Here is a 22304-nt window from a genome sequence, read left to right as displayed (position 1 = left end):
TGCTTTGTTAGATTTCGCTATTTGAATCTCTTTTCTATTCAGATACACTTCAGCTACAAAAGAAGTATGGTAGTGCTTCAGCTATGGAATATGTGGATGTCACCATAACCCACCTGGTATTCTATTCAAATTTTTCAGCTATGAGAATTTGCTACTGCAAATCTACCTCACTCAAAACCTCTGTGTCAAAGCATAACATTCTCATTTGATGCTCTTGAATCTTTGTTCTGCAGCATGTTCACTGTAAAGCTTCTGGCTTTTGTGCCCTTCTCTTGCTTCATCTCTTTTGTTATTAACATTTGCTTTCTACTTCAAGCTTTCATCCTTGGCACCATGGTGAACTGGAAAAAGCACCCTACAAAATAGTTCCACCCTCATAGCTAGGAATAAATAGTGCTAGAGGACTAGCTAAACAGCTGACAAGTCCTGACCATTGCTTTTTATGTTATTTATGAACTGCCCCTCGTGTTCTGCTCCTCATCTAATATCTATTTGCCACTATTTTATGCTGAGTGTCAGCCTTGGGGTCAGGGACCACTTTTCCTTATGTGTGCTTCGCAGAATACAATATGAGCGAGATTGTGTACTGCAAGTAAACAGCACTTTGATGGAAGTGTGTATAGCAAAAGCACTAGCTTTTCCCATTAGGAAAGCTGCTGCTGTGGTCCTTATTTCCACACAGTCAGATTGCACGCTGCTTGCTTTGGGAGCAGTCCGCTCTCAAGTGTTTGCTTTGTTTAAAGACAGAGATCTAGAGCTGAACTCAGCGCAGCAGAGAAAGATTTTATTTCCCCATTTATTGCCTTTAAAAGACCAGGACAGAAGCATAAGCACCATTTCTGTACTCTTTTCACAAGGAAAAGGAGCTCATTTGTCTGAAAATGGGCCCCCAGTGTTTTGCCTTTGCTTCTGGCAAGCAAAGACCTTCAAGCCTCCTAGATGTAGGATGCTTTCTAGCAGGAGCTGCCAGTTCACAGGCTCTGATAAGGCTTCTCTCCCAGTTTTATTGGATGAAAGGGATATGTGCATCATTTTCAGTAAAATACATACAAGTCTTGTTTTCTTGGACATGTGTAGGAAGATGAATCCCAGTCTACATTTCACACTTCTGTTGGTCTTAAGATCTTGTGCAGCTGTTCTGTTAGCGGACCCATCTAACATCATATGTTATAGCAGTTAAACTTTTTTCTAGCAATACTTATCATGTATGAGCAAATATAAGGCTCATCGACAGAGTGTAGTCTGATAGATACACACGTTACGGTGGAAAACTTAATCACTGCTGAGCTATAAAGTTAAATAATGAGAAAACAGACTTCTTTTTTAAGTAAGTTTGAAGGATCAAAGAAATCTAAGTACATAATAATACATGAAATCACTTGCTGTTTCCAAGGCTCCTGAATATGACCATGCGTGTCAAGCAAAGTTAACAGATTCAAAAAATAATTATGGCTGAAGGAAACAGGGCTATTAAGAAATATTATCTTTAACCATTTTATCTAAGGTTTAGGAGAAGTTTTACTTCATTAGGTTTGTTGGCATTTTCTCTGCCATTTTCTTTCATGAATACATGGCTTAGCTGAACAACATAATCTCTGCCTTGTTTTTTTCCCATCAGAAACATGAAGAAACCACATATCTGAATGGAGACAGAAACCGTTAAAGGAATGACTTAGGAGTATGTAGCATCTGTTCTATACATGGGAATGTATTCCACATTGCTATATTAGCTCCTCTGAAATGAAGGACTTTATGATAGCAAGGGATGGCTCTGGAAGAAGTTCTGCTTCATGGATGGTTTGTATTCTGCGAACAACAGAATTTTCCCTGTTGTGGAATTAGTATGTGTTACCTTTTAGTATTCATATGTGCCTGCCCAGGAGACCTGAGGCATTTGTCGAAACACAGTTTTCATGCCACGTTTGGAAGTGATTGAGGTTTCTAGGTGTTCTTGCCCACTTGCCCATTACACTTCTGGCAAAAAGATCACAGAGGACTGAGCTGGGTTAAACTCAGTTCTTTACTTGGTTCAGACTCTGAAACTCGGTTTCCCAAGGTACTGTGAACAGCCAAGACATAAGGTATCATTTTTTCTTAAAAGATAATTGTTACACTTCCACAAATATATTAAAGTTAAAATTGCATTGAAAGTAAAAAGTATTAATACACTCTGCTATCAAAAGTGTCACTGGCATGGGGTCTGCCTTTCAGAGTGCACTGTGATTTGTGCCTTATCACCAATATTTCCTGTCTAATTTCTAACTCTCTCTTTTCACAGCTTTCCTTTTCATTACTTTTCCTAAGTTCCAAGTTCCTAATGCTAACACTATTTTTTCCTTTTCTGCTGTTTTTTTTCTCCTTAGTTTTCCTACTCATATTTCTTACTGTTAATACTGTTTCAAATATCCCATCTTGCTACTAGTGCTCTGCAGGGTCCTGCTGTGCAAATTAGCACTTTAAGTGCAGGAGCTTCATGTAAGCGACTAATAGCCACCCCTGGTGAGGTACTTAAAGAAACAATAGCACTAAACCGCACCTCTTTCTTTGAAGAATAATTAGACAGAAGGGAAAGAACTCCAGCTAACAGGTTATAATTCAAGTTTCATAGAAAGTATGAAACTGTGTAAAGTCTTACAGACCTGTAAAACTGCAAGAAGCTGTTCACAGTTAAAGGGAAAATTTAAACCTTTACTTGGGAACCAAGACTCAAAGTCAGTGAAGATCCCCAGTGTTATTAAAATTTAAGAACTCCTAGGATATCTGCCTTGTCATCATTAAAGATACCATATACTCACTGAGTTTCTATCCTGTTCTATTTTATTTGGAGTAGCCATTAAAGTCATTTTAATTTTGATATTTTTGTGTTTTTATCTCCCAAGACAGACAACAGAATTGTTACGTTTCTCATTCTGGATTATTCATGGTTGCCTGGGATATTTTTGAAAAAAAAAATAACCAAAACAAAACATTTTTCATTAGCAAAGATCAGTTTGAAACACTTGAGACTGATGTTATTTTTTTCAGAAAAAAAATTAATTTCATTTCTGTTAAGATCAGGTTCTTGCAGACACTTTATTATTTCACATCTAAATGAAGAACTATCCTGTAGTTCAGCGAGTAGGATCGTTGCCTGCAATGTTCAGTGGCTGATAATCAAATCCATTTTCTGAAATCAACAAGGTTATTTTGTGATGACCCGATGCCTTGTTGTGTTCTTTTGATTTCTATGTATTTATTTTGTTTTTCAGAACACCCTGCTATAGAATTAGATAATATTCTTTGTATATGGCTCAGAAATTAGAGTACTTTCTTAACCTAATTCCAGTCTCCCATTTTGTCTATGTTTGGTAGGATCACAGCTATAGACAGTCTCCCAGGGAAGACAATCAATTATTGTAGCGTGAAAGGAAGATCTTCTTGTGTCTTGGAAGTTACTGAGTGTCTTATCCCTTCTTTGCCTTCTTACTTAGTATTCTGGACCCTTAGTAAACATAAGCACAGACTTCGCAGCTTGGGATATTTCCTTAAGGTCGGCAGAGTATGGCCATTGTTTTCTTTAGTTTTATATCTACAAGGATAGATATTTCTTCTTAAGCATTTGAATTTGTATACATTAAGAGTCTAAGGACAATGCTATTGAACTGTCCAGTTCTTATCCTTGAGGTTAATTCACTTACCTAATTAAAGCCATTCAGTCAGAATGAAAATGAGGTTTACCTCCTCTGAGGTAAAATCTTAGTTCCATGGAAATCTGTAGAGAACGCTTTTACAGACTTAAGCAGAGCTATGATTTCACACCTAAATAAAAAGTGCTATTTCAAAACTACATAGTAGGTTTTTTTGTTGGGGGCAGACAAATACGAACTTTCCCTGAATAGAATTAGTAGCCAGTAGCCAAATCAGCAAACTGGATAAATAGTCATTTTGTTTTTAAGTTTTAATATAATATTTTACATTATATGTATAATGTATTTGTTCCATGACTCTATGAATACAAAGATAAAATTTGGGGTTTACCCTTGATTTCAAAGAAATAGAACAAATACTTTTCTTTGCAGCATTGTGTGCCAACTAATCATCAACTGGCAATCTGTTTACAGTGTTTTCTATCTATATAAAGTTCATGCAATTTTTCCATTCCATTCCTAGTATAAAAATAAGGGTGAAAAAAGCATATTAAGGGAGAAAACCGAGAATAAAAGACAGGTTATACTAATTAAGAGCAACTTCCTAGCAATATAGCAAATATTCTCTGATCTACATGGCTGAAGGTTATGTACACTTTCAATATTTCTCATTATATTATGAGGATCATGGCCTGTTTAGCTGTTGCAATTTCAGTAATTGCACAGGGCTAGGGTAAAACTTATTTCTCTGACTCATCCTGGAGGTAAAGTCATGAATAAATGACCATCCTGACATCACAGAAGTGCTGTTGTATCCTTTCTTTATAAACAGGAACCCAAACTCATTTTTGTTCAGAGTGACTCATTTTCCGTCTAAACTAAACCCAAGATTCTGCACAACTTTCAAAATTCACATCTAAGTAGCACATAGTAGGCAGATCACAATCCATGAGGAAACTAGCTAATTTGCATGTTTTTACTTTATTTGGTTTGTTTTACATTATTTATTTATTTATATTCATCAATACTTCTTTATAAACTTGGAAGTGGCCTTTTGAAAGAGGTGAAGCAGGGTTTATTTAAGCCATAAAGTTTTATGCTGAATTCCTTGCTTACTTTAAGATTTGTTGATCTGAAGTTGAAAAATAGAACGCAAATATGCTGCCTATTCATTATAATAAAAATATTTTTATTAGAATACCATTTTAGGAAAAAAATCCTCCAATAATAAAAATAGTTATATTAAATTTTACATATTATTTTCTAGCATTTGACTGACATAACTGAAGCTCAGACGAAAAAAAGTGTAATTAGAGAAAAGCTAGGAAAATAAGCATGCCATAATGATATGTGATAGTGACATTAAAAGATATCATAAAGGAGAAGCTTAGTTGGTATTTCAAGTTTTGTTGCATATTACATAAGAGATTAAAATCTTTGATTTAATAAGAATGATAAAATAAATAACATTCTAAGGAAGATAATGTGGGCATTAAATAAGAAGATTTCTTCTTAAATTCCAATTCAAAACCTGATTTGGCAAAAGCAAATAAAACTTCAGTCAAACTAGGATGTGCTTCCAGCTCAAGTAATGAAATATTAAGCTCAGACTATTTCAAAGTTGCTGCTTGTCAAAAAGGGTCAAAAATATGAGTATCAGAACAGAGGTGACTTTTTGAAGGCAGATTGGGGAGCATTGAGGACCACGACCCACTTTGAATTGATTGCAGGATGTGGTATGCTGCCAACCAGCTCCATCAGTTGGCTTCTGTATCACTAATGTGCACAGAACACATCCAGATTTTCAATTTTATTGCCTTCGGAAGGCAAATTTTCCTCTAAGATGGGTGTTTGTACACTGCCATTTCTAACTACAGGTATTTTTAACATTTCCACCTCCCTAGCATGTAGCTTAGAAGAAGCCACTGTAAGACAATCTGTTAGAATCAGTTTATCTTTAATAGAGAATTAAGAGTCGCAGGTATCTTTCTCTGGTACAAAGGTTCACTGACAAATGCCGAGCATGTTAAAATGCAAAGGGAAATTATCATGCATTAAGCAAGTCCAATCATTTCCTGAAAACTCCTGTGAATGTCAGGAGCCGTTAGTATACTTTTAATTCACAGAATTGTCCGTCGTTATGTTGAACTCCTGGAGACCTGAACGATGTACGAGGGTTGTTCAAAGAGCAGGAGCTCAGTTCTTCAGCGTAGGGAGGTGTATCTAACAAAGCATTGGTGTCACCGTGCCGTCATTCACTGAGGTCCTCTGTTTGGGCCAAAGATCCAGCCTGTAAACCTCTGCCTGGGAAATCAACAAAACTCCTTCTGCAATGGGGAGTGATGGTGAACGGGAGAGGAAGAGGCAAGACCAACACTGAAATTAGGTTGCGTGAGCATGATTTGTACTGGCAAAGGCTTTCACGAATTTTGAGTTTCAGCAAGTGAGAATAATATCAAACTTTGTAAGCGCAAATGCTACCCATAATGATTTTTTTTGTTGCTGTACTGTGCTGGGCAGCAATATCAGCCTGACAACAGGTATCTGGTGCGGTGCTGTGCTTGCTTCTAGTGCAGGAAAGGAACAGCCAGCTCATGACCTGCATTCCAACACAGGTTCCTGTTTTCTCCTCTAAAGTCTGCTAAAGGAGGTTGAAACTGTTTGCCTGGCCCTGAGATTAAGCCCTAAATTGAAGTAATGTGAAAGCACTGACTTAACAGGTTGTTGACATTTAAAACGTTATATTTTTTTGCAATAAAAATATGTCATAACTCTCTTGGCACTGTTGTTGCAATGTGCTTGGCTGACTACATGTTCCAGCAACTTTCAAAATCAAGTAACTCAAAGAGAGTTCAAGCTGTGTACTCTGATTTCTACTTCTTTTCATCCTAAATTTCAGTTTCTTGCAAAAAAATTGCTTCTAAACAGTTCCATTAGCCTAAATGGAATGGATGCTTACAGGATAAATCACAGATGAACACAGGATCAAAAGCAGTGAATATTAGTAGGAGAAAGAATCAGCAAAGAAATACAGTGATGGAACTTCCCAGTCAGATGAGATACAAAAGGAAGAATGGGTGTCATTTTCTTTTGTATCCAGGAAACAAACTCAGAGGAATTAAATTGATTCTGCAGCATTTCTTTATGTTTTCAAAAACCAGAACTATGTACTTAGTTATTCTTTTACTCTTAGTGTCTGTTTCCTGTCGCAGTCCGTTCATTATAGGTACTGTAACTGAAAATTTGGAGACCGCAGTTCCTTCATTAGAACTGTCTGATGTGCCCTCTTCTCAGGTGGTGGAGAAGCTTCCATTCTTCCTGCAGGCATGCAGGGATTGTGTCTAGCTCTGCAAAACAAACAACAAAACCAAGTAAAAATAGATAGATAGATCGATAGATAGATAGATAGATAGATAGATAGATAGACAGACAGACATAGACAGATAAATACATACTACAGTCATGCATACATACATACCTGCTTATATATATATATGTAAATAAATTCAGATAGCAGAAGGGTTAACGGTATCATGTTTTCTTTTAGCTGTGGATTTTTTGATACTTGAGCCCTAAAAGCCTCTAGAAACTGAGCTGCCTTGTTATCTATTTCATTTCAAGAAAAATATACTTTCTCTAAAGAATATGTAATGTATAGTACTGATGAAAAATCCCTCTGAAGAACATATATTTTTTTGTAATTCAATTGCAACCAGAGAGAATCAAGTCCCAGTTAAGTGCAGATCAGTAAATTATAGCAGAGCATGACTAATTTTTTTTTCTGTAGATGGAAATCAGTTGTTGGATAATAATAATTATGAATAGATTTATGTTTAACAGCTCTATTAAGGCAATATCAATCCTCTCAATTCCTCTACTTTGGAGTGTGTAAGTGCTGGTGTCAGATTACAGTTCAGTAAAAAAGAAACAGAGAGCAGTGGATAACTGTGCTGTGGTAGCACAGCATTTAACATGAGGATTAAAACTGAAGATGTCTCAACTTTGCAATCTTGGCCAATCCTGATTTCTTATTCACTGAGTATGGAATATGCAAACAGCAGTTGTCAACTAAAATATAACCAGATATAAAAATCTTCAACAGAGGCCCAGAGGTGGGTATAAACTCTCTATAAACTGTATGGTAGGAGATAATGACCCAAAAATGTCATAAAAGACAGTCAGCACAAGTGGTTAGAGTCAGAAGTCTCCTAAGAGGGCAAAACTGTGGTAAAAGGTCATAATGCATTTTCAAAGAGAATCCTTTCCTTTTCCTTTAGGTGCTCTGGCCCTGCCTTTCAAAGCCCTACAGTTCCAGTCAGAGCAAAGAGGAGGTAATGATGATTATCACTTTATCTAGTGGTTCAGGAGTTAAAAGGTGCATAGGGTTAAAACACATTTTCATACAAGAACAGAAAATTAACACCACAATATCTGTTGGAGACAGCTCGAGAATTGCAGCCTGTTTGCTATTTGCAGGTATGCTCAAAAGCCATTGACTATCAGATATCGCTCTTCAGCTTAGTTGTCTGTGCTTAAATAGATATTTCCAAAGAAATAGAAATTTTCACTATAGATTATATAGAAATTTTACCATTTCCAGAACAGACAACAGCTGATCAGATTTTACAACCGTAACAGTTTTGACCCTAAGCTCCTAAAGTGTGAGAAAAAAAGAAAATAAAAATGAAACAGCACTTTTGCACTGTCATTTATAAATGGATGGAGCTGACATTTTAGCACTTATTTTAAAGCGCTGTCTGAAGCTCTGCACTCCACACCAGTTGCAGACATAACTGAGAGGAACTGAACAGAGCTCGAAGTGATTTCAGTGATGACAATTGCTTTACAATCAGAGCAGCTTTCCTTCAGTTACCTAAATGCCTGCTCCAATATTAAATTTCCATAGGAACCGGAGCAAATCTCAGGTTCATGATGTGATTATGACCTAGAACCTTTCATTTTTATTATTTCTTTTCCTTAGTAAGTAACAGCCCTTTCTGCTTTTTGCCTTTGTGCTGCACCTTTCTCCTGGTCTGCTGGTGAGAAGTCTGCTCCCATTTTCTGGGATGCTGACTTTGAATTACAAGGATCAGAATTGATTGTATCAGAGGGCTTTATATGAGCTTATTCTTGCACAAAGCCCACACATAAGCCACAAATAAAAGGTTTCCCAATCCACTAATTCTACACCATTCATCATCCATGAATATGAGAAAGCAACGTAGAACTGAACTTACAGAAAATACTTGGTTTCCTCTTTTTAAAACTTTCCAAAGTAAAAGGTTTCAAAAAGAATATATTTTAAAAATATCTTGGAATTTTCAAAATTTCAGAATATATTTCAAAAATATCTCAGAAGAAAGATGTTACTTTTACAGTCATGAGTTCCACACACTCTATCACTCTGAAATGACTCGCACAGCATCTGCTGTCCTGGCACAGGCTGTGAATCAGATGCTTTCAGTCAGGCATATGCTGGTAGAAAAGCCCACACCTGCAAGAAGATACTCATGATTGTGTTAGGTTACCACAGGGATGATGAAAGAAATATGAACTCTATGTGAGTATTAATAAAGTCCTCCTAACTATCACCTAAAGCTGGAATAATTCTCTTTATTCTTAAACATACATCTTGGTAAGATTGTTTTAGCTCATTTCAGTGCTGCAATGGCAGTACTTTATGGTCAACTATGAAAAGAAAATAATAAAAACCCCCATGTAGAGCACCAAAGTAACTTTGTTAATAATGAAAGTGAGTTAACACTTTTGCCGAAAGACCTAACCTAACTGCATTCAGAATGTAAGAGAATAATTGGTATTCAATGGTTCAAAAAAACTTTCTCTGTTTTGTTGACTGCAAAAAAAATTATAGGAAATCAAAACAAAAAGAATCTCCCCAACTGGAAAATACACAAATAAACAAAATTCAAAGCAATATTCAAACAGATTCTGCTTTCACGAGTATGACTAATACTCTAGGATTTGAATCAACATATCCTGGAGAGAATCAGGTTTCTGTATTGGATAACTGATTTTGTGACATTGACCACGCAGCTCCCTCCTACATATCAGCATGTGCTAAGATGCTGGTTTTAGCCTGATACTTTTAGCCTGATACAATTTTTACATTGTTTTGTGTTACACTTCAAAATTGGACTATATTTTTATTTAGACTATCATTCTAGTATTAAAGTATATTTTGACTTCTATTAATGCCTCTCAAAGAACTTTTTATATTTATTTAATGGCAGCCCAGTAATGGGCACAGTTGCACAGCAGTTCAGAAGAGCACCCCAGGGGCTCACGCCACTGACTCACAACAAAGTCCAGACCACATCAACCAAGGTGTTGTTCACAATCCAAACAAGTAAGAAAGATGTAGCATGCTGTGTTGCAAACATATGGCTTGTATTCATTCTGTTGGTATCTCTTACTGAAAATTAACTTAACTAATAATAAGCTTTCCATAACTCTTCTGTTTACTTTCCTTGCAGTGGAGAGTGAATAATTTTAGCCAGGAACTTTTCAGCCTACGAAAAATAAAAGCCTCTAACAGAACTCTCTCCAGAAAATTCCTCTTGCTTTAATATTTTTTTTTCAGCTTTTCTCTGAAATAACTCCAATTTTCATGCTAATTGCAGCTAGCAGCTCATTATTTTCAGGAGTGTTAAAAATAGGCTTCTGTTACATAAAAGGGTCATTTCGAAGGAGGTATCTTCTACACTCTCTGCCTCCCTACTCCCAATTATTTTGTTGTCATTCTAATTGGTTATTAATCAGAGATAAAAAAATTGCTACTGTTTGATCTTTTGCTTGTTTGAATCTATTCTGTGTTTCAGGTGCTGTAAAAATGATTGAAAGCATCCAGAGATCAGGAGAGACTTCCTGTGTTGTCTGTTGCTGTTGGCAGCTCTGCAAAGCACAGGCAATCACCTCCCAGGTTCAGAGGCGACTCGGGCTTTCACTACCACAGCTATAGCTGTCATCCATCTCCAATTCATTAATTCTGCTTGAGACTGGATTTTGACTCTCTCCAGATGCCTAGGTGAAGATATGAGGAGAAAATTCTTTTTAATTTATTCAGTCCTCATCTAAACTCTGTGTGCAGGGTTGTAGATGTTGTATGATCCTTTATTCTGTGCCTTCTGTGAGTGGCAAAATAGTGAAAATGGGTGAGCATTTAATGCCAAAGAAGAGAATGTACTGGAAGTAGCTCAACAGCAACCTTTTGGAGCAACACAGGGTCAGACTAACTGTTTCTTTCCAGAAAAGGACTACAACTTTGAGATAGGCTTTTTTTAAGTCAATCTGCTTTCCTGACATTTACAGAAAAGTTGAGTTTCTAATTGCTGCTCTTTTCAACCTCTTATATTTGGTTTAAACTTTAGCGAGGTGAACACAATGAAATGCTTTCCTACCCAGTTACTCATTTCCAGTAATAACATTGTACTACAGTAACATTATAATCCTGAATTTTCTTACAGAGATAACTGCTTAAAACAGAACATCAAATTTCAAAGCTGACTTAACTGAGAAATGCCTTACATTCATTGTCAGGTTTTATGTCATTAAAGTACATATGGACAGCAGGAGTACAAGCGTGGCGAGCAGAATGAAACTGAAATGAGAGGAACTGTACAGCTTGGATGAGAGGGAGCTGCAAGATAGTGCCTATTGACAAGGCATTATGCGACTAATTCTTGCAGCTCTCCCATGGACATAAGTGGACCTCGTTGACAACAGCCAATAATAAATGCACCTATTAAGACAGAGTGGGAGTGGACCACCTGCATGTCTTTTGTGGTGGCACAGTGGTGACAGCAAAGTTAAGACTTCAAACATAAATTGGGAACTATTTCTTTAAAATTAGCCTTATTATTTTTCATTAAGAGAGAAAATAGGGTCTTGGGAGTGGAAGGTAAGAAGACAAACAACTTTTTAAGAGGAAATTATTCTGAGTGACTAGTTACAGAGTCAGAGGAGTCCTGGATCAGGCAGAAGATGGAGAAACCTGTGGTGGTCCCTGTTCTCCTCTAGGGGAAAAATATTATTGAAGGAAGGAGAGAGTAGGAGTGTGCAGCAACTTTTCTGAACAAAACCATCCAACCAATCTTCCTTTTTGAGTGAGGTTACAAGTAACTACAAAGTGGATACACAGTCTTGGTCTTCCTACCATAAAGGCACTTTGGGACTTTCAACCACTTTACGAAAAGAAAAAAAGACAACAAATTTTGCAAATGTAGTTGGTCACCAAATATCTAATTTAAGTTCATGGTCACAAGTGATGCAGAATGCAATGCTAAATCAGACAAACTGAGACTCCTTCCGACTACTGCAGGTAAATGTGAAATGGTCATTTTCTCTATTCAAATGTCTGACAGCTACTCAATGTCACCATATGTTTCCAAACATGTTTTCCAAATAATTCTGCAGCAGTGTATTGTAAAAATGTGCTGTGAATTAGAACAAAGAATTGTAATAATAAAGAAACCTCTACTTTTTAATCCTGGATCTTCGGAAGTCTCTTCATGTTTTTATCACAGACAGCATGCTCTTTCCCTTGGGAAGTGATATTATAAGGGTGCCAAAGATTTCCTTTTGCTATATTGAGAGTCTTTAAACAAGTATTTATGATTCTCTGCCTTCATTTCCTCTAACCTGAATAGTTTTTGTCAAATGACTTAAAATCTGATGGACTTACTCTTAGAGGAGGACCACTGATATGTCAAGCCTCCAAAATCTGATTAAACACTGGCAGAATTGACAAAGCTTTCAGAAAACTTACTGAGGTTGTATCAAACAATGTGACCGAGCACATACAACAGCTGCTTGTGACAAACCTGATATAATAGTAAAAGTGTTAGAAAGATTTGACTGGCATCATGTTAAACTGCAGCAATTCAATAGATGTTTTCTTATTTCCTTAGACCACAGTGCTGGTGTGCAAAATTTCTTAAAAATGCCATATCTTTGCTCATGTCTCTGACTGCTAACAAGTTTCTAGGTAGTCAAGAGCACTATTGACATTTTCCAGGTATCTGAAAAATTATTTGATTTATAACTAGGCACTTCTCATGAAAATGTAATAATAGCAATAGCAAAAAAATATAGTAACAGCTGCCCTGAAATGGATATCAGCTTTATGTCATGCTGCTTTTGTGACTGTATTCCTGAAACCGTAGAAGAAAGCGAGAGTCTGCCTTTTGAATAGCACTGCTTTTCAACACCTCTATTGTGTCCTGCTTTGCTCCATGTAAAGAGACATGAATTCACTTCTGCCACTTTCCACAGCTATTCTGTATTATTTCAATCATTATTTGAGCTCTGTTTGCAGGAAAAATTGGAGCCTCTTACTCCTTGAGTGAACGGTATAGTGACCACAGCATGAGATGTGTTGAGTTTTGTGTCCTTGGCTGAAAGTCCTTCAAACTTGTTGGATAAGTTTCTTACTATTCTTCAGTCTGAGCAGTTAAGGCTTTAATCTTTCAGGCTAAATATTTTCAGTCCCTGGTCTAGACAATAAGAGGGACTTAACGTAAACCAGAATAACATGAAGAATAAGGTGCTAGACCATTAGGTGCTCAGTAGGAGACCTTGTTTCATTTTCCTCCAGCAGACAAGAGATTTTAGCTAGGAGTCCCAATACAATAGCTTTAGCCCCTAAACTTCGTCAGCTCTATGAGTTTCCTTCATTCCTATCTTCTGTTTAGCTATGAGTCAACTGACACTTCCATTCAGAAAATGTTATTCTGGAATTTACTTTCATAAACAATGGAACCCTCAATTCTAGCTAAACTAAAGGTTTGGGTTTTTTTTGTTTGTATGTTTTATTTCACTTCTTGGCTGCCTGATCCCTTCTAACCAACCAACCCCCAAAACAACTGACATTTTTTCCTTCTCCATCATTAATGATTCTATGATTCTGTGATAATATTTTAGTCACAGTAGATGTCAGGTCTGTACACATCACATCCAGACTAAAGTGCCCCAAGATGATGTAGCTGTGACCATAACACATAAAATCTAGAAACATTGACTGACTAAGGTTGGATTAATTTGCTCACATTAGGGTGGCTCATGGCGCTGCTAGAAGGTAAAGTGACCTCTCCCTTGTTGCAGCTTGGTGCATCCTGTAACTTAATCCTGGCTCATCTCCCTGTATTAAGAACTGCTCTTACCTCAGTAACATTAATTTAGTCTTTCTACTAAGTTTTCTGGAACTTGCTATGACAAAGAATCTCACTTTAAGAGTCATGCATATTGTACAACAAATGGGAGTGCTGAGAAACAGGTCCATACTCTCAGAGCAACGCTTGACCCCAGGAAATGGAGAAAAGAGAAACCTAAACATGTTATAAAGGATATTCTCTAGCAGTATATTTAAAAGGTGTTCCAAGGCACTAAATTGTGTTGGTAAGGAAGAAACAGTTCCTGTGGTCACCTCTATATAACTCTGTAGCTGAACCAACATGGTCCTGCCAAATAACCCGTACAATGCAAGGGGCCTTCGTCCCTTTTTGGCTCTGTTGTTTGACTTGTGCTCACAGCTATATAGCTTTTTGTGTCAGCAGTGATTTCCAAAAGCCTCCAGGGCAGTATTTTCCCCTTGTTTTGCACTGTTCTTCTCACGCTCTTATTTCTCACTGCTTTACACTTACATGTCCAGATATCTTTGCTCCAACAGGCTTTCATAAGAAATTAACACCAGCGTGCGAATCACTCCTTCTCCACACCCACCTCATCTTGTAGCTTTAAGTTTGTTAAAAAAAGTCTAAAAGTTAGTTTATAACAATATAGATAGTATGGTTGAAATAATTATAAAGTACTACCCAATAATATAGATGCACAAAAGCTTAGCAACCAGCCAACATGAAATGCCTGTGTTTGATTAAACTTACTCAGTCCACATCATAAATGGGAAGAACTAACAGTGATTTTGAGCAACTCAAGTGGAAAGTGCATACTGCTAGGGAAAACACATGGCAAAAATGATCATGGTAGTCATCTCCATTTTCTTCACCTGCTGTGATGGAAGTGCCTCATTCAGAAGAGAATGCTTATCTGTAGACCTCACCATTGCTCTATCTGCTTGACCTTTCCTTCCCTCTACCGCCAAGTCTCTGTTTATCTTCGAAGGTAACTTTGAAGTCAATGCTAACTATTACCTGCAGAACCTAACAAAAAAAACCCCATTGTGCATATAAACCTTTCTCAGTTTTGTCAAGAGGTCATCAGCAATAGGGAGCTGCTTGCTGTAGTAAGCTGATGCCTGTAACTAAGGCTTTGGGCTTATCCCATCCCTGGGTATGCTGAGTCTCACAAGGCACAGCCTAAGCTGGAGTTGGGAATACATTGAAACAAAATCTCTCTCCAAGGAAGGGAGGGGGAGCAAAAAGAAGAAAAACAAAAGGGTTTTGTTCTTCAAGTAACTCATTGACTTCATTTAATGTGAATATTGTTTTATGTTTTGACATCAGACTCATTGTTTTATGCCACCTGAATTCCAGGTAATCTAGGGTGTCTTACATGACTCTAGAAACCTGCCGGCACTTTAACTTGAGCAGGTCTATACTTTAGCTGGGAACATGGATCCTTTCACAAGCCCTACCAGCCGCACCTAACGCAATGTGAATGCAATCTCTCAACATGTTTGTAGACATCTTCAGATAGAAAACTTTGAGAGATTGAAATGTGGACTGGATCCCACCTGCAGTACAGCATTCAGTTCCCTAAAAACAGGCACCCAGTGCCTCTGAGGCACAGCAATGTATCTGAAAAACCTGCCTGAAGTGACAATTCTGACACCGTGTGGAAAGGGTGGCTTAAGTCCACGTGGCAGCCTTGCACAATTCTCATGAGATGCGTACATTTAAACAATCAAATAGGTTTTACGTTGTGTAAGCTTGAAACAGGAATTCAGCTTCATCTTCTATGATGGACACTTTCTACCTGGTTGATCAGCCAGTTAGTGGATTTCATTAATCTCTCTCTTTCCCATTCCGTATATATTTCCATTTTTTTTTAGTCCATGTATTCCATAGCCCTTCTTATCCCTTTACCTCTGTACTCTGTTGGGTAGTGCTTAGCCAGTGGGGATTTTTTCCTCCATGACTTATACTGTCACTAACTCATTTGTAAATATAATAATTTGCTATAACTTACATGAACAGCTCACAGCTGTCTCTTAGTACCATCTAACTGTCTTTCTGCTCAAATTAAAATTGTAATGTCTTTGATGTTTTCTCATCATGTAGGTAGAACCTCAGACACAAAAAAAATTTGTTTCTTCTTCCAAGCATTATTCTACTTTTTTTTCTTAAAAGTGTACAAGTTACTGAACTGAGTGCTTACACAGTCTAGTAATTTGAGCATCCTATTCTGCTCTGAGTTTAACGTTTTTAGATGCAAACTATATTTGTATTTTGCATAATTTCTATACAAAATATCTCTTAGATACAGTTTTTAATCTCCATCTATGCATACATCTATACACACTCTCACATTTTATTAGAACAGCCTTTTCTTTGAACTTAGCAGATGCTATACAGTGGTTATAGTCATCCTTCTGATATCCAGCTCATGTGAGCTTGTTATCTCTTTCTTTAACTGACTGCTCTATATCTCTCTCACACTTCACATGTGATTACAGAAACTGCCTTTTCAAGGCCTCCGTGTCACACCCATCACCTCCTAATCACAATTGGAAAGTGGACTCTTGCCTCTGGTAGGTCTGCGATGTCAGGCTCCCCTGCCTATTGTTTACATTTTCAGACAAGTGTCATCACATTTTTTATCACTTTCACAGCTAGGAGGATTTCTCTGTAAGCATCAACAGAGATAGCTACCTTCAAAGATGCGGTTGAAAAAATATCCATTACTGTGATGCCTGCAAAAATCTCCAACAATAAGAGGTTGCTATGGTGCCACTGCCAGGGCTGACTATGCCTACTGCTATCATCTCATGGTTTCTTTGTGCTTCTTATCTGTGTCTATACTTGCTGAGAAACGTAAGTTCTTTACAGCAGGCACCATCTCCTTGTGGTTTTAAAAAATGTCCTGATCCACAGTAACTCTATCCTTACACAAATAATAACTACAATACGTGAGTCGAGGTGTCTTAGAGACATTCCAAAGCTTCCTCTGTCCTCGTGTTGAACTGTAGCAGACTGCAATGTGTTTCCCTACTGCAAGGTAGGTGGTTGTGCAAGCATAGGAGTAAAATGCTATTTAGTTCTGTTTCACTCAGGGATCTAGCAATGGAATGCTATCCAGGCAATTATTCTAATTGGAGATAATCTCTTGGGAAATGGATGGATGAATTAATCAATTCCAGTTAATTGGGATAATGACATTATTTATGCTGGTCACCTTTTTTTACCACCATCTGTAGGAAGCTTTCCAATGCAAAGCCAAATTCTTCCATGATACAGATCCACTGAGGCTGCTGCATTTAAAGCAGGAATGAATCTGGTGCATTGAAAGTACAGAATAAATTGCCTCACTTACTTATTTTTGGAGAAACCATGTGTGCAGCTGACCTGAGAATACTACCAATTACTCTCTTTATTCCACTGTTGCTATCCTGTCATTAGTAATGTTGCAACAGGAGGTGTTCTTGGCACTTGTTCTAACACAAATATATAACTTTTGTTTTGTTTGCATACTTATGCAGCTCATTACTATGTGAAAAACAATCTGCAGCTTAGAATTTGCTAATGGGATATGGAACAAGGAAACAGCAGATGGAGTATTGGGATACTGAATGCATAATAAGTTTGATCCTGAAAGTCCTTGTGTGAGTTTTCAGCTCAAGATGGTTGTTAAATTCCAGTGCAAAGCTAGCAGAAACCACGCCTGTATTCAAGCAGTGAGGGCACCGTCCTCCACGCTAAATGGACATAAGGGTTGAGCATTCTCTGTACCTGATAACCTCTTAAGAGGAAGCAAAAGACAAGATTTTGCTTTGTGACTAATTCTTCAGTTTCTTTCACTGTTCAGAGAGATCTGAAAATAGGATGGCTCATTCTCCGTCAAGTGATTGAAGATAATCTTTGCTGTGATGTTGTCCTACGTATATCTGTCTTCAACTGGAGAGAAATAAGAGTTCCGAATGTCATCCTCTGCTCACCTGTTTGTCTAATGCTGACTGGTGCCCGTGAGATTCACCAACCTGATGATGAGTAAGCAGGGCTATAACCACTTTGCACTATGATGCCTCTTCATTTAACACGCTATAATGCTTTTGCATCTCTCAGAATAAGATCTTGGGACAAAATGATTTCTATATTTTCTGTTTGTCCATCTTCATTTCCATAACAGACTGAGTAGCACTTCAGGTCTGATGGAATAGACCCAAATGTTTTGTCCTGAAAAAAATCAAGATCATATAATTCTGTGACACTCATTGGATCAGGATACATTGAGCTGCAGGTACAGCAGCGTGGATTAGATATACCTGCCAGGCTGCAGTTAACTAGCTCAAATTTTAAGAGCCTTTTCTGCAGCAGAATCACTCTCTGGCTTATCCAACATAGACTTGTTTAATAAATCACAACCTTTCAACTTATAGAAATACCAAAAAGTGGCAAAGTCTTAGGATCATTACAAGCAAATCTTAAGTAGCTATAATGCAGTTTGCTGCAAACGTTGCATAACATGAGAACATCACAACTGAGAAATCTTCATGTTTTCAGCAACAAGTGAAAGTAGTGCTCTAGCAAACTGGAGTTCTTTGGGGGGAAAAAGTTTGAGAAATGTTAAGGCAGATATCTCATTTCTCAAAGGCTTTTGGTACCTTCATTAAAGGAGACCCATGAATTCAAGCATGGTGTGTTGTGTGACCACAAAGGGGAAAGCATTGTCTGTGAAAAGTTCACTCCTTGGGGTTCCCCTGTTTTTCGCATGAGGATCAATTAAACCCTCCTGCCTCCCTCAGAGACCTTCCATTAAAGACAACCGCTGTGACCCATGGCATGAGCAGCTCTGAAGGGAGACAATGTTTTCAGTTAACTGGGAACCAACAGGCTCCTGTGTCTGTGACTTCTGTTTTCATATTCATGACGACTCTCCAACCAGCAGTGCACAGGGACAGGACATTGTAAGGAGCCACCTGAGCCACTGCATGCAGCTCCTAACCTCCTAACAAACAGATAACATCTGGGTCAGCAGGACTGCACAACATAATCCCATATATCTTCAAGTGCCATAGGCCAGGAAATGACTCCTTACACCTACCAAAAACTATGATGTGCTACAGGAAGAAAGCAGGAGGAAGTGAGGGCATCTTCTGCACATCAGATTCCTGGATCTTTGTCAATAAAATTCCCAGATGATGGTATCCCAGCCTGTAAAAAAAGAAAAAATCTCCTTCTGCAGAAATTCACTCTAATTAGGAGAAAAAATTCCTCTAGACTATGTCTGATGATTAGTTTAACACTTGTTGAGCTGGATGAGCAGCTGACACACACAAGTATTTAATATTAATAAGAACTAAGTAGAATTAAGTCCTACAAATCATTATAATTTTGAAGTTATTAGAAGTTATTTTTTATTTATAAATAATCATTAAAACTCATCTTAATCTGTGCTTGACCAAACTACACAAATCAAACTCATTCAGTTTTTCATAATACATTCCCAAAATCATCTCAGTGCTCTGTTTTCATATTTTTCCAGTTTTAGTTCATGTCAGTGATGGTGACTAGAAATTTAGAATTATTTAAATTGTAGTTTTATCAGTATTTTCTATAGCAATATTAATAATTTTCTGGGTTTGCTAAAAAATACTTTAAAGAAACCAAGATATAGTTTTAACATTGGCTTCAATGAGGTCAGGATTTCACTCGTATATGTGTAAAAAACCTCGGTTTTTACCTAGTTGTTCTATGGGAGGCACATCCTAGAGCTTAGTGTCAAACTTTTCTCCTAGGTGCATCTTGTTCCAATAAATGTTGCAGAATGAGGCATGGTTTGGATATCACAACCAAACAGAAAACTCAATACCTGCAGCTTGAAACAAAATACATTTCCATTGGCTTTTCCTTTTTTCAGTTCATTAACCTTGATGAAGCAAACATATACATTCAAATGGAAAAATTCCTGAAAAATTCAATCCAAATAAAGCGTACAAAAATTTTCAAACATAATTATACATTTCAAACCCCATTCTGTGACTGAGAGGATACTTCACTAGCAAAGGTGCTTACATAAACCACTCACATTCTGATATTCCATGAAGCATCTTTTTAATTCTAAATGTCAAGGAGTGAACGAGTTAAAGTAATTTCATGTTAAAGAAGACAGTATTTGTTCGATTTTAGATCTATAAATACATATATCTGAAATGCAATTCAAGCCCAGACTCAGAAAACAGGATCTCAACTGTGCCTGGATTTCAAGTTTCCTCAGTCTTCACTGGAATATTGTGAAATTTCTGTGAAATGTTCATGCATTCGTTTCTTTGTCTGCTTCCCCTTTGTGTAGTTTAAAGAGCCTTAAGTTTTCTTTAGGAAATAAGCAGTTAATTTCTAGCAAAATGCGACTCCTAAAGAAGGGAATCGCCTTTGTTGCACGCTCCATCAACCACACAAGTAAACACGGTACCCACGCAAGGACTGTAACAGGCATCTCGGCTGCGGAGCTGAGCTATGCCCTGTCTCCATGGAAACATTTCAGCAGACGCGGTACCTACTGGCGACCGAACAAAGATTTTCCTATTGCTTTGCAGAAGAGGCAAAATGTAAGCTGCAGTGAATATAGCATCTCTCCTTGACCCTGGATCTGTAAGCATTGGCAGGCCAGAGGCATCATGTCAGTCTTCTATTTTTTTCCCCCTGAAAAACAAGCAACAATTAGAGAAGAAAGGGGTTACATAGTTTTTTTTTAACGATATATATATATTTTTCCAGCAGGATGCAAAATCACAAAGTGAAATTCAAAGTCATAGCTCTTTTCTAGAAAAAAAAAAAAAAAAGAGAATTAAATTAGCCACTCATAGAGTTCAGAGAAGGGTGTTTCAAATTGCATCAGTGTGCTTGCAGAAACCACGATTGTAAGAGAAAGAAATAAGAATCAAGAATATATTGTTATATAAAAAACCAGTAACCTCCACTTTCATTTCAGCTACTTTAAGCCGAATTATTGTAGAGCCAAGCAAAAGTCTTTTTCCAACATTAAAGTGACAGAAGCATTTAGCACTTTTGAACAGTGTGTTCAGTTCAAGATAACATAGAGCTGCACTAGAAGAGTAGGAAGAAATAGTCTATATCAGATCAAGAAAAGTACAGGAAGAAAGAGGTCAGCCAAAATAATCTTGTCTTTTGTTCCAAGTTACAAAGCAAAGAAGTCAGACTTAAAGCATACTTAGTTTAGCCTTTGGGATGATTCCTTTAAAGACATGGGAGTTTGAATGAGATTAAACTAATTTATAACCAGGATTTTCTGCACATTCCTTTCAAAGCCCTGTGCTGATCACATGGGTTGGAGCATTAATTCTCTGTTTTCCTGTATCTCCTACTCATATGAAAAGCATAAGCAATCAAAAGAAGAATTCCAAATTTACACTGATAAATAAGATGGGCAAATATATCTGTCTTAAGTTTCTGAATACTGTTTGAACGGGGAAATGATGACAGTGATTTCACCCTTCTGTACAGAAAGGATATCAATATCATCTGTATTCAGATATAGATGCCAGTAATGTGCCTACTGTGGTACCTTTATTTTTTCACTAACGCAAAATAAACCTTACTAAGTGGCAAGGACAAATCATTAGTTTGATTGCAACTAACAGTCTGCAATTTCTGCATATAAAAACATCCCTCAATTAAATTTGTTGAGCATGACAGAACATGTTTTATTTATTTTTAAAAATAATTATCACACTGATATTGTCAGTATTGTTTACTACAACATTGGTATTTTAGCAATTTATGATGATTATAATTTCTTCTGATTATAACAGTGGTTTTATTTAAAGTTCTCTGCTCAAATAATTTAGAGTAAAAGCTGATGTAGATTGTAGCTGATGTCAGGTTGTTCTCATCAACAGGCGTAAAACCGTAGTGCTGATACTCTTTCTGAAGAGCTTGTGTTGTCTTATTTTTTCCTTAGGAGACTTGAATAATATCAGACTTTCGGAACTACATTATAATAAAGATATGACTATAAAATCTTGATGAGCCTGTGCTCAGGAGCCAGCTCAGAGCTGCACTGATGGTGATGGTGATGCATTATCAAGTCCTGCTGAAGGGCTTCTTAGCTGCAATTTAATGCCAGAGGTGCCATGACTTTGCACCCAACTTCTATCCTATGCCTGGTCATTTCAGAGCACAGATTTGAGAGCACCAGCTTGCAGAAGAGCACGTCAGTGGAGGTGGGTACAAAAGCACAGTCAGCTGCTTCACACACCTAAGCAGGAAAAGGAAATCCTTTAAAATTCCAAATCAAAGCATGTTTCTTAGTATGCCTCGCCTTGCCCGGGAACTTGATGAAAATGAGATTTGGTTAAAGCCAGAGTTAAGAGAGGATGCTCACCTTTGGCTTTTAAGTAGAACCGGTGATAGTATTCAGCTTTTTAATGGAAAAGGACGTAACTCTCTCATAACAGATTTCCAGCTGTGTTTTGCTGCATCTCTGTTAGGAGGGCATTTCTTTCAAGAATGACTTCATTATACTTCC

General features: G+C 37.3%; 1 long non-coding RNA gene across 1 annotated transcript; it reads right to left on the bottom strand.

Annotated features, from left to right (window-relative positions):
• Positions 1-4747: 4747 nt before the first annotated feature.
• LOC128851847 (uncharacterized) lies at positions 4748-20457 on the bottom strand. Its single transcript, XR_008449352.1, has 3 exons — positions 19500-20457; positions 18861-18970; positions 4748-6973 (listed from the first exon to the last, which is right to left on the bottom strand). It is a non-coding gene; the product is annotated as an uncharacterized LOC128851847 (long non-coding RNA).
• Positions 20458-22304: the final 1847 nt, after the last annotated feature.

Source organism: Cuculus canorus, chromosome 3, assembly GCF_017976375.1.
Source record: "Cuculus canorus isolate bCucCan1 chromosome 3, bCucCan1.pri, whole genome shotgun sequence".
Taxonomy (NCBI): Eukaryota; Metazoa; Chordata; class Aves; order Cuculiformes; family Cuculidae; genus Cuculus; species Cuculus canorus.
The sequence above is the reverse complement of the archived record's forward strand: the minus strand, read 5'-3'. Positions and strand labels throughout refer to the sequence as shown.